Source organism: Centruroides sculpturatus, unplaced genomic scaffold, assembly GCF_000671375.1.
Source record: "Centruroides sculpturatus isolate CEXI.00-Female unplaced genomic scaffold, Cexi_2.0 scaffold1046, whole genome shotgun sequence".
NCBI lineage: Eukaryota > Metazoa > Arthropoda > Arachnida > Scorpiones > Buthidae > Centruroides > Centruroides sculpturatus.
The window spans coordinates 102,549-115,451 of record NW_019385209.1 but is presented as its reverse complement, the minus strand read 5'-3'; the positions used below and the strand labels follow the sequence as shown (position 1 = coordinate 115,451).

Genomic DNA, 12,903 nt, shown 5'->3' with positions numbered 1-12,903 from the left:
AACATTTTTGATACTAGATTAACTTCTAAAGTATAAATTTTTTTGTTTTTATATTTTTCAATATATTTATTTTGTTTGTACAAAATAAAGAAATAATTTTTAATGATACAATAGCCACGATTATTATTATAAAAATTTTCGTTAGGCTTAACATCGACGAAAATTCAACAAAAAGCGACACGCAATGGAGAAAAATTTCATAGGTTAATATATTTTTTCATACATAATCGGTTATCTGAACAACCGCAGTTCCCAATTGATTCGGATAAACAACACTGTACTGTACTAGCAAATGAGCCTGCTGTTGCTCAGGCAAACAATTTGGATGATTTGGTAAATATTGTACATTTGGAAATTAAGTTATTACTATCAAAAACAAAAATCGTATCTAAAATAGTACAGTAATAACCGTTCCTCAGGTTAAGACTTAATCCTCTCCCTCTCCTCCCGTGGGGGAATTTCAAAAAATCCCTTCTTAGTGTGCATTTTCATGATGTACCCTAACTGTGTATCAAATTTCACCTCTTTAGGTTCAGCGGTTTGCTCTCAGTGATGATGAATCAGTCAGTCAGTCAATCAGGATATGTAATTTTATATATATAAATGTACATATAAGTAATTTTATGAATTTTTATAAAATATTGTAGAAAACTCATTAAGTCATTATTTCATCTGTTTATTACAAGGTCTGATTGAGAACACAATCAAGAATTAATATGCCCAATTCTTCTTTTACATGGTATAAACACTTCCAAAAATATTATGTAAAAAATATATTGTATATATGAAGAAATGGAAGTCTGGTTCTATTCCTTAAAAACCAGTAAAACCAATATAAATCAAGTAATATAATAGGATATGTTTAAACAAAATATTTCAATTTTAATTAATACATCAAAAGGAAGACAAAGTTTATTTTTTCTGTAGCATTTTTAATTAAACACCAGAATACATCTAGTTTTTAATACCAAATGGCATAAAAACACTTTTCTATATTAAAAGAAATCAGAAGAAATAGTCATATAAACAAATTGTCAAACTTCAATTACATTTTCCTTGACAGCTTCACAGGATAGAATGAAAGGCTAATCGTTGCTACACACATTCAAATAAGTTGAAAAATTCATCAAATCTTAAAACTTACTTCAGTGTTTATAGCACTTTTAAATGCAAATTTCAAGAATTTTTTTTTTAAAGAATTAAAAAGTGAGCACTTTTCTAGAAAAGAACATAAATGTTTTTTCTTAAGAATTAAAATCAAATGAAAATTTAAAAAAAAACCAATTTATTGACGTGTGTTAGATCAAAACAAATTGTGTAAAAAGAGAATTTAATTCTTTTTTTTTCCCAACTATGTTAAATCAAAATTGTGCAAAATCAGAATTGGGTATATTCAGTTTAACACTTTTCTTTCAAAAATGTAAAGCTATTGTTATTTATGAATAACTATGAAACAGAGAACAAAATACTCTACCCTATTTTATTTTATTTTTATCAGCATTTTCATAGTTCAGTTTTATAAATTCTTGATTTCTGGTTGGACATGAAAGACATAACAAATCTGTTTGTCCGTTTATAAACCCCCTTTTTAGTGATTACAAAAATAAGTTTTATAAATATTGTTAATTTTCTAAAATGATAAAAATCAATCAGTCAACTTATTCAATTGTATCTGTAAACTATTATGATGAAAAATAAACAAACTAAGATGTTCTATCTTTATTTTAAAAATTGCTAGATTACAAAATAGATCAAAGGTTAATCCATATAAGTTATTATTCTTTGCTTCATGTTTGTTCCTGAATTTTCAAATTGAGAAAATAATTTGCTTTATTTTTTAAGTGACTATAGTGGAAAAGACCAAAAATGTTTAACTATTTCTTAATATAATCCCAAAATTTTTACTAAAATCTATTAAATATTAATATACAATTTTAAATATTTAGTAGTTGTGCTACTTTTAATTAATATATGGCAATATTTAGTTTTATATCTGTTTATCTTCACAGGAAAAAGTTCACTTTACAGTATTTCATGAATGACTAAGGTTATATGCTTACTCATCCAATTCTGAACAAATTATATACACTTAACATACATTTATATTTATAAATAACTTTTTACATAAATTGCATTGTGTTTATGCATGTATAAATATCTCATACCTTATTTAAATGGCATATTTCACTAAAAATTTAATATGTTTTTTGTTAATTTTCTATCAATCAATGAGATGTTGAGCTTAGAGTGACCATATTATTTATTGTTCAAGCTGGAATACTTAAGAATAAATGAAAAATGGATAAATTTAGATTTTTTTAGAAATATTTATATATTGACCAATAAATTTGTTATATTGCATCAAAAGAACTATAAAATAGTTCTATTTAAAAACTGATTCTATAACTGAGGCTTAAAAACAGGAGAAATCCGAGACAAAGTCACCCCAGTTAACCTTCTTACTTTTTTTTTAAAATTCTCAAACAAGTTACCATATCCAAAAGCTGACTACTTAACATGGGCATACAAGTTGAGGAATCAGAGATAAGCAAACCATATAATTTACAACCCAACAGGGGACACATTCGAAAATCAGTGAAAATGAAGTCTAAAACTGATTGAACTTCGATTATTTTTAAAAATTTATTTATTTATTGATCTAGAAAATAGTCACATTATATTGAAGTGTTATTTATTAACATGTCAATATAATAGCTTTATTCAAAAATTTATCTTACAATCAAATGCTTATACTTCTATGGTAGAAGAGACCAGCAGCTCACTCTGAGGCATAAGAAATTTTGCTAATCAATAAAATACTTGGATCTTTGGCATAAAATGTGTTCCAATTTTATAAAATATAAAATGCAACTCACATGAACCATTAACTGGTGTGAATACGATTAACATTTGAGTGACAAAGGTTTTTGTAACTCCTTCTCGGCTCTTCTTCAAAAATCGAATTTGATTTGATTTTATATTTGAATGTTAACTGCCAGCCTGTTTTGAATTAAAAAGAAGCCTGTAAAAGCACCAAGGAGGAGTTACTAAAACCTTTGTCACTCAAATGTTAATCGTATTCACATTGGTTAATGCAATTCACATTTATATTCATCCCTGCGTGTTGTGCAGTTAATTATAAAATAGATGTTGTTTCCTTATACAATGAAATTCACTTATAAGGTTTGTAGGTTTGTGTTTTTCTGACATACTTTATTCCAGTCTTAGTGTTTGAACTATATAATGAAATCTTAAAAACAGTCAAAACCTAGGACAGTTCAGGAAATCTAAGACATCCAATCACCCCACCAGAGGGCAACCATCCTCCCAAATTCAGAAAAAACCAGAGAATGCAACAAGGTTAATAAATTATCAGTGATGGCGAATTAAAAATTGGTACTCGTGCTTTCATTTGAACGTGTAAGTTTGTATCTGGGAAGAACGACCCTTCTGCCCTTAAGCAAAGCACACCCATACACTTAAGCTACTTAATATAACCAATTCATTCCATTCAACAATTCCACACACAGCCTTCCAATAAAAATTTTAACTACTTTCTTCTCAAAGTTCACAATGTATAGAAAATGTAATCTGTAGTATGAAAACAACATACAAAGTGTATCATAGTTGTTTTATATTAAATTAGGACAAATATTTAATTGCATGGTTGAGAAATTATCTTTGTCAATTAGTTGAAATTTTTAAAGTGTGTGTGAATTACACATAAAAAAAAGAGGCTGTGATATTGTAATAGTGTAATTTGTTATTCGTTTTTAATAAAAATAGCTCGTGTTTTGTGTAAATAAGTCATTTCTTAAAGTTATTCACTTCATGTAATTTAAGCTGTCGTTGGGAACTCATTGTGTGTTTTTTGTAAATATACAACGTTTATTTTCATAAATATATTAATTTATAACGTAATTACGAAGTGAATAACAGTTTTAACCGACTGATACGCTTCATAAAATTGATGAATTCAACCTACCTCATTCCATTCTTCAACTTTCAATGGTCGCCATTTTGTTTATGGTTAAAAGATCGTCTGTTCCTCTTAGTTAAAAATAAAAACAAATAAATATAAAAATCGTTCGTTGGTCGGAAAATAAATTTTATAAATTTAAAACGAGTATTAAAATGTAAAAATTGAGTCTTTTCGTGTAATTGTTTTTAAATTTGTCGTAAAGTTTAATTGATGGCGCTTTTATTTTGTTACTTGTTAGTACGAAAGAATTTTGTTGAAAAGTTTAAATATTTTTTTTTTATGTTTATATTTATTTATGAATGAATAAAGAAAGAATTTTAACGTTTATATTTGGCTACGCAATTAAAGAAAATTTATTATTTTTATTATTTGAAGTGAATTTATTTCATATAAAATTGAATAGTTTTTTTTTTCCGAAAATTTTAAATACTGTACATTAAAACTTAGGGCGCGTTTGGAAATTATAACTTTACCGGTTACAATTTCCAAACGCGCCCTTGTTCTCTACATATGAATATTATTTGAGGTTTTAAGTATAACGTGGACTTAGATACAAGAATTGATATAAAGATATGAATTCCTTCCCCCTTTAGGAATGAATGAAGTTAACTGACCATTCCATATACAAACTTATATTTGAAAATGTCAGTAAATTTTACTTACATAAGATTGTGTTTAAATTAAAAAAAATAAAACATAAATAAAAATCTTATGTAAATGAATGTCAATGAAAATATTTCATAAAATACATGGACTTTAGATTCATTTGGGTACATTAAAATATATGACACTATATTTAGCCCGTGTACAAATTCATTCCTATATAAATACTACAGTATGTAGATTTGTTAAATATATTATCAACGACTGCATCCGTACAATCTACTGCATGATGATGGTCTTGCCAAGTCATCCAACCATGCTTGTTCACTGCCTTCCTCCTTGATATATACCTTGTGATTTCAACCTCTCATCTTTCGTGGAATCATTTGCTATTTTTTACTGTTTGGTCAAATACCTCTGCAATCCGTTGACTATGATTTGATCTAATGCTATGGCTGATCTATTGTCACCACAGCTGCATTACTCTTATTTAATATTAGATAAACTAGGATACTCTACTCTTTTTCTCATACACATGAGAAATTTCATGAGTTCCATTTATGATCTACTCTAGTAATTCTGGTAATGCAATTGATTTTTAAATTTGTCTTCATAATTTATTGGATTTTTTGTAGCACAAATGATTGAACATTGTATCAGACTGCACTTCCCAAAAAGATACACTCCACATTATTGCCAGTTTCAAAGCTTGAGGGGATTACCTTGTCTATTCCTCTTCTTTATGTAATAAATAACTGAACTTCAATAAACACTGTCCAGTTGTTGGAAGATATAATATGTTGTCTTCTTCAAGTGCTTCTTGGACACAACTTCACATTCCTACTGACAACATTATTAGGGATAAAGCACCATATTACAAATTAGAATTTCCATATAGCAAAATAAAGTATTAGTAAACACATTGTAAATTATACAGTATTTAAGTAGAATTTATAGTAATCAAATAATTTTTAGTATTCTAATAATGTACATGAAACACTAATGTTTTGAGTAAATTAATAGAATATTAAAAAATGATTTCATTACAAGTCTTATTTAATTAACTACTTGATATGATTACTAATAAACCTTTCCCAATTCAATAAATTGCATTCAAATGGTATATAAAAATTAATTTTTAAACATAATTAGACAAAAGCAGTAAGCATCAAAATCTAACATTTCCATTATTTGCGAAGACAAATGTAAATTAATAGATATATGTAGATAGAGAATTTATCAAATATTATGAATGATTACCATCAAAAATTGCATAAACTGTGTCAAAGGAAAAAGCATTTTTAACGTTTTTCCCAACTGCCAAATGAATAATTTAAACTCAAAAACTTGATTTGTTTTATTTACATATAACTTTATGGCTTTTCTACATTCCTATGCATGCAAATAATACATAAAACTCAAATTTCTTCAATTACATAGACTCAAAAGTCTTTTAAAAACTAAAAAATAGAACAAAATAAATAAGAAATTTCTAATGAAATATATTGATAACTATTTTTTAAAAAAATTTAATGATTTTTATAAAAACTATTTTTAAAATTATTTAAATATATTTTCTCATAATCTTTAATAATTATTAAAATTTGAAAAATTTGTATTCAAACTTCAATATAAACATGAAAAAGATATATATGAGGGCCAATCAAAAATATTCAGGAAAATTTACTGTAGGAAAACAAATACAATTTCTAGTTATTGGGAGTTATCTCCTTAATGCACAGCTTTCTAGATTATATCCAGAAATTTCAGGGATTCTTCCACTTTTCCATGTTTGATAAACCTGTTCAGGAATGGCTTGTAGCTTTCATGTTGCATTTAGTTGTAAATCCACAAGAATTTATCATTTCCCCTTCAGTGTGGTTTTGAACCTGAAAAAAAGTGTCTGAAGGTACCAAATCCGATAAATAAGGTGATTGGAGAATGCTACATGTGACCAAAAATTCCAAGACACTCTGAGCTGAGGGTTGTGTTGCATGTTGCATGATACATTGTCATGATGCAAAAGCTAGTTACAGAGGTCCATTTGTGAGAGCATTTCTACATCTCAAAGGAACTGCAGAACAATTCTATACAATGATCTAATCAACAGTTTCATTGATTCGTGCCATTGATCAGCCTGTGTAGATCATCAATTGATGTGTAGCCGTTTTGAATCATGAATACCACTCAAATGACTGAGTTTTAATTTGAGTAAATCAGTAAAATTTGAGTCAAAAGAACTCAAATTTTACTGACTGAGCACGGATTTTCTGAATTCTTGCTGAAGCATTTCATACATTTCAGTGGCATCTTACTAAGCTTCCAGCAAAACCTGATGCAAACACATTGCTTGTTCAACTCATCCATTTCACAACATGGCAGAAACATACTTCATTGTAGTTCATTACTACACTGCTAATTTACAGATGCTGTTACCTGCTGCTCTGGCTTATAGAAGTGGAAAATATAGTGAAATATCATCTATGGTTGCTACATCACTATTATTATTAGTTTCTCTGTAAAAAAAACTTTTATGGATATTTTTGATCAGTTCTTATATATATATTTCATATACTTTTGTCGGAGAGAACATTAGCATTATTATATTCAAAAATTGATAAGAAATTCTGCATTTACTATTCTCAGGAAATAATACAGCAATAAACCAATAAACTTTATTGTATTGAATAAAATAATAAACATGAATTCATTTTACAAATAAAGTAATTTGTTGTAGTACATTAGAATAAATTTTCAATAAAAATTTTAAAATCATCTTTTTTCTCTGTGGAACTGCAATGGTTCTTAATTGGTGTTTGCAAACTTTTTCAAGTTTGCAAAACACCAATTAAGAACCACTGCAGTAGAACCTCACTATTCTGAATTAATTTGGGTCCAAACCTGTTTTCAATTATCCAAAATTGTTTTTTCTAAAGTATTTATGTTAATTAATATGAGGATTTGAAATGAACTGTAGTTAGATGAGCCTGTTGTATTACATCAGGATGACCAACACCAGACATTTTTTGAATATTGACAAACTTGCTTCATATATGTGAGGATTATCAACCTCTATCAATGAGGAAAGAGAGGAGGAGATAGACTCGCCTTCATTTTCTATTCCAATAATAAATTTTAAATATATTTTAAGGCTTGGTACATTGCATATTCTAGATGGTGTGAGATAAGCATCAAAAATCTTCAATTCTGAATACCGGTATTTTGAACAATTTCATACTCACTTAACCTTTATTGTCTGGTATTGCTTAACCAATCATAAAACAAATGTTTTCGGCCTCAGTTGAGGTCTGCTTCAGGTTAAAAATATGGTAAGCATCACAACTACATTTTGTTGAAAGGAGAGAGATCCAGATTATTTCTGGCCATTTGAATTAACTAGAATTTTCAGTGGCAGATGATAGCAGAGGTGCAACAAGTGTGTGCTTGGAGCCTCAGAAAGGTAGCAGCTTCAAAAGGAAATACATTCTGAGATGCTCAGGCACAGATATCATTGTCATCTTGACATTTAGAGATTTATGTTTAAGGAAATAATTCACTGATTATTGTTGTTTCATAAGTAAAAAATTGATTTGATAGTATTACTTGTTTGTATTTACAAGGGAACATTGAAACTAGGTTGCAGTTGAGGCTTCCAAGTGCTTGATCTGCAACTGAAAAATTTAGATGACCAGAATTTGGATTAGCTAGATTCTACTGAGTATCAGTGTTTATAATTAAGATTACCAAATAAGGGTTGATCAATAAATAACCACAAAATGCAACAGTAAGGCTGCTTGCCCTGGCAATTTATTAATTCACCCTTATATAAATTAAATAGTGAATGGATATTTTTGTGCAATACAACTTAAAAAATTAAACTTATCATTGAATTTATTGATGGAAATTAAAAATTTTATAATTGGGAACAATTATTTTAAGTTTCTGTTAATCATTATTTAGTTTTTGAGATTTATTAACATATTGAACACATTTGAGAATTGAAGTAATATAAAAATAACAGAATTATTTAGTTTATTTCTCCAATTATTTTCTGATTTTATTTTGAAATTTTATAAGATTAATAGGAATCAATCTCAAGTTAAATCTGCAATGAATATTCTTAAATTATGGCTACAAGATTGCCAGCATCAAGAAAATTTTTTGGAGTAGAAAATGAGATGAATGGTTAATGAATTGAAATTACTATTATTTTAAATATATATATATATAGGTAACCCCGTATAACACAGCACTTCTATAGCACGGATTCGCTCTAACACGGTTCGAGAATTGGTACCATCCCCCATATAACACGGTACTTTTATAGCACGGATTCACTCTGACACGGTTCGAGAATTGGGTAAAACCCTCGTACAACAGGAAATGTAATAAATTTTTACATACTTAACTAATAATAGTTCACGAAAATAATAATTTTCGTGAACTATTATTAGTTCTTAAGTATGTAAACTTTCTCTTCTCGCCTTCTGTCGATACACATGGTCCTTCTCGAAACTTGTTTCAATGTTGCCAGATCTCGACGCTTCTGCTTCTGATGTTGCCGAATGTTTTTCCCTTATTCCATACTTGCTTTATTTTTCATAAGTGCTTAGCACCATATAAGGAAATTTATAAAGACCTTTTAACTAGAAGCGAGCAATTTAAAATTACATACATTTTGCAAAAGGTAAAGCATGGATCTGAAGATAATGCAGAAAAATGCTCAGAGGATAAGGATAACTTGCCAAAAAGAAAACGCTCTCGGTTAATTAATAGTGTTTTTAGTGATGACGAAGAAAATATTGTTTAATTTATATTAATATGTATCACTTAAAAAAATTTTAATGAAGATATTTATCTTAATTATGAAAATATACTAGCATGTTTTTTAATTTTTGGAACCTAACCCTCCTTTTCGTATTAGTTCTTTGTTTCGTATAACATGGATTCGCATAACACGGCAATTTTTTGGAACGTAACTACCGTGTTATACGGGGGTTACCTGTACTTCAAATTACGGATTAAAATAAATATCATTTTGATTTATTTCAGAATTTAGCACAAAAATTATTACTGTATTACTAACCTATCTAAAACACTTAATCATAAAATTAATAAAATTGATTTCCTAAAACAGTTTTATACACTTTCTATTAAATATTTCTGCTCCGAGCATATAAAATATGAATAAAATATTTTGTAATCCATATTTAAACTGATTATAATTGCATATAGTGTTAATGTTTTCATATATAACCAAGATGCATAACCTAATTGACCCAATTGGACTCAAAATATAATAAAAACCTTATTTCTAAAGAAATATCACTATGTTGAAGATTTAGGATTAAGTGTAAAATGTTACTGTAAATATAATTATAAGCTTGCATCGCATAACAATGAATGTCCCATAAGATTATAATATAGCAGGACATCTGTACCCAGCTGTACCTTTTCTGTGTAAATACATACTTATTGAGTTTCATATTGACATATATTAGTAGTACATTGGACTAAACAGTTAAGAGAGCTTGTGACTGGCAAAAACATGCATGGAAATTTGGTTTTAATGCATATTTTTTAATTATTACTGTATCTCACATAACAATAACATTTGACATTCAGTATAATTTTTCTTGAATGATTTTAAGTATCTCTTGCTCCTTTAATTGTTTAAATATAATGCATAGATGATGTTTAATTATGAACTTTCTGTTTGGAATGTATCCTAGTCATTAAGTGACACATACCTGTACTGATAACTTTTTCAAGAGTCTGATGTAAAGTTAACTATTAAAAGTTGAAATTTTTTATTATTTTAAATTTAGAGATATGTTATTGATTTTGAAAACAGGAAAAGAAAGTAAACCTAAAAATAAGTACTTTAACATATGAAAAATTAAATTATTCAAACATTATCCAACTAAAATCAATAAGATTTATCTAATTCTTCTAACAGATGCTATAAAAAGATTTTCGAATTGTCAGCTTTTAAAGGGAAAGGAATTTTTATTAAAAGAAAGTGTATGATATGAATGATTAAAGTTGAGCAATGTTGGACATATGCAGCTAGTATTTATATACACAGAAATATTAAATTTTTGTGATAACCTAACCAGTTATTTATATTTTAGTGCTTATCACACCAGTGAATATATTACAGAAATTTTTGTTTATTTTATATCTACATTTACAATATAAAAGTACTTTTTTGTAATATCATATTCACTGGTGTGATAAGCATTAAAATTGTAATAACTGGTTATCACAAAAATTTAATATAAGGGCAAAAAGCAACTAACAATACAACAGAAATATTCATCTATAAAAAAGTTCAATAATCAATTAAATACCAATCAAAGTCTCTTCTTTTCCCAATTTTAAGCCATATAATTTCAAATTTTTTTGAAAATATATTTATATATATAATCGAGAGGGAATGATGATGATGATAATTAGCGCAGAGCCCAAACAGTTAGAAGTTGAAAGTTGAAATTTGGTACACAGTTAGGGTATGTCACGAGAATGCACACTAAGAAGGGATTTTTCGAAATTACTCCCCACAGGGGAGAGGGACAGGATTAAGGCTTAACACTTGCATCAACAATAGAAGTGTTAAGTAACAATGGAAGTGTCAACAATGTAAGTGTTACGTAACAATGGAATTGTTAAGAGAAAGCGATGTGCAAGACGCAGATGCAATTTTTTTCATTTTGGCGGGAAATCAAACATATTTTTAGACCCATCTAAAAATTCTTTAATTAGTTCAAAAACAGGGGGACCCAATTCTTGCATTCTGTGAAAACGGGTAAGGTTAACAATAATGTAATAATCTGAATCTTCACTATCATTACTTTTGCCTAAGCAACGCTGGGCCTACCTGCTAATATTAATATATATTAAACCTGATCCATAAATGATGTCTTCATTCAGATATAAATAAAAAATATCCTTGATGATAAAGTTATATATGTCTGTATTGACAGTAAAAACCTTATTATTTTTTAAAATAAATATTAAAAATTATGCTAATCTGAATTAATTATTTCTAAAGAAAAATAAGAAGCAAAGTGAAATGTCATATTGTTTCATAATAAAATCTTGTATTAAATAATTTTGAGTCTAAAAACAAAACACTCCTTAAAACAAACAAGTCCACAGAAAACAAGATAAATGTTTGAAATTATCTCTCATCTTTAGAACATCTATTACAAAATAAATAAAGTTTTTAAACAGAACTCTTCTCAAAATCTTGCCATGAAGAGTTTTATTGGAAAATAAAAAGAACAGCTAAATTAAGGCAACAACAATTTTTTAAACAAGAAATAAATGTTTTTGAACTATTTTACAGTCCAGCTTCAGCTAAACTTGCTTTAATTTAACTGTACTTTTATTTTTCATTAAAATTCTAAAGCCACATTCATAACAAAAATTAAGGGTGTGAGAAGTTAACCAATTACCCTTGGCTGCATTCAGCACTCTCAACAGTTTTAACTGAGCAAATTGGTAGCTGTTATGTAACAACCTGGATGTGTTAAACAATGAATGGCATTGCATTAGAACAAAAAGCCTCATTGATCAGTTTCAGGTAGTTTAAATGAAAGATGCTACCAAATGTGAGGTCAAAACACCAAACATGTTCTGAAAGAGCACTACTGCAGAGGGAGTTCAGCAGAAAAATACTCTACATCTCCAGAACTGTTGAGTCTGCTGAGCATAGCCATTTACTTTACCAACCAAAGATCCAGCCTAGGATTGCAACCAAGCATCAAGAATTAGAATTAGAAGTTAACCAATAACTGTTTGTATACTAAAAGTATACTAAAAGTAAAGTGAATGATAATTGGTTAACTTCTAACTCTCTCTTCATTCTTGGTTGTGAATACAGATCTGAAATATAGTGCCAAGTTTTGAAGTTTTTCAGGACTTTTTTATTTGAAGAGTCTTATTTATAAGAGTTATTTTGGACTTAAATTAATAATGAGACGTAAAGAAAATATCTTAATTTAGAAAGAAAGAGTTGTGTTCTTTGAAAATATAAATTTTGAAATTAGTGAGTTTTATTCTTATCATTTGTATTATAACAAAATGAAATAATTACAATATTTTTTAATCTATCTTCTGAAATTTAATGTATTTATTCTTTTAATTATCTTCATATTAAATACAAACTTATCATTTTTAACATTTATTCATTACACTTTATATTATTTCTACAAGTAACATTCAACAAAATTATCTTCAAATATTTCTATATTTTTTTTATACCCAAATCATCTGTCCTTAATATATTTATAACTTTAAATAAAGGACTTCAT

At 27.7% G+C, this 12,903-nt stretch overlaps 1 protein-coding gene across 1 annotated transcript in view; it reads right to left on the bottom strand.

Moving 5' to 3' along the window:
* The window catches only part of LOC111636145, a 44,299-nt gene extending 40,193 nt beyond the window's left edge, over positions 1–4,106 (bottom strand). Inside the window, exon 1 of the mRNA XM_023381324.1 lies at positions 3,986–4,106. The gene's annotated coding sequence lies outside the window, so the exon portion shown is untranslated. The remainder of the gene's footprint in view (positions 1–3,985) is intronic.
* Between the last annotated feature and the right edge of the window lie 8,797 nt (positions 4,107–12,903).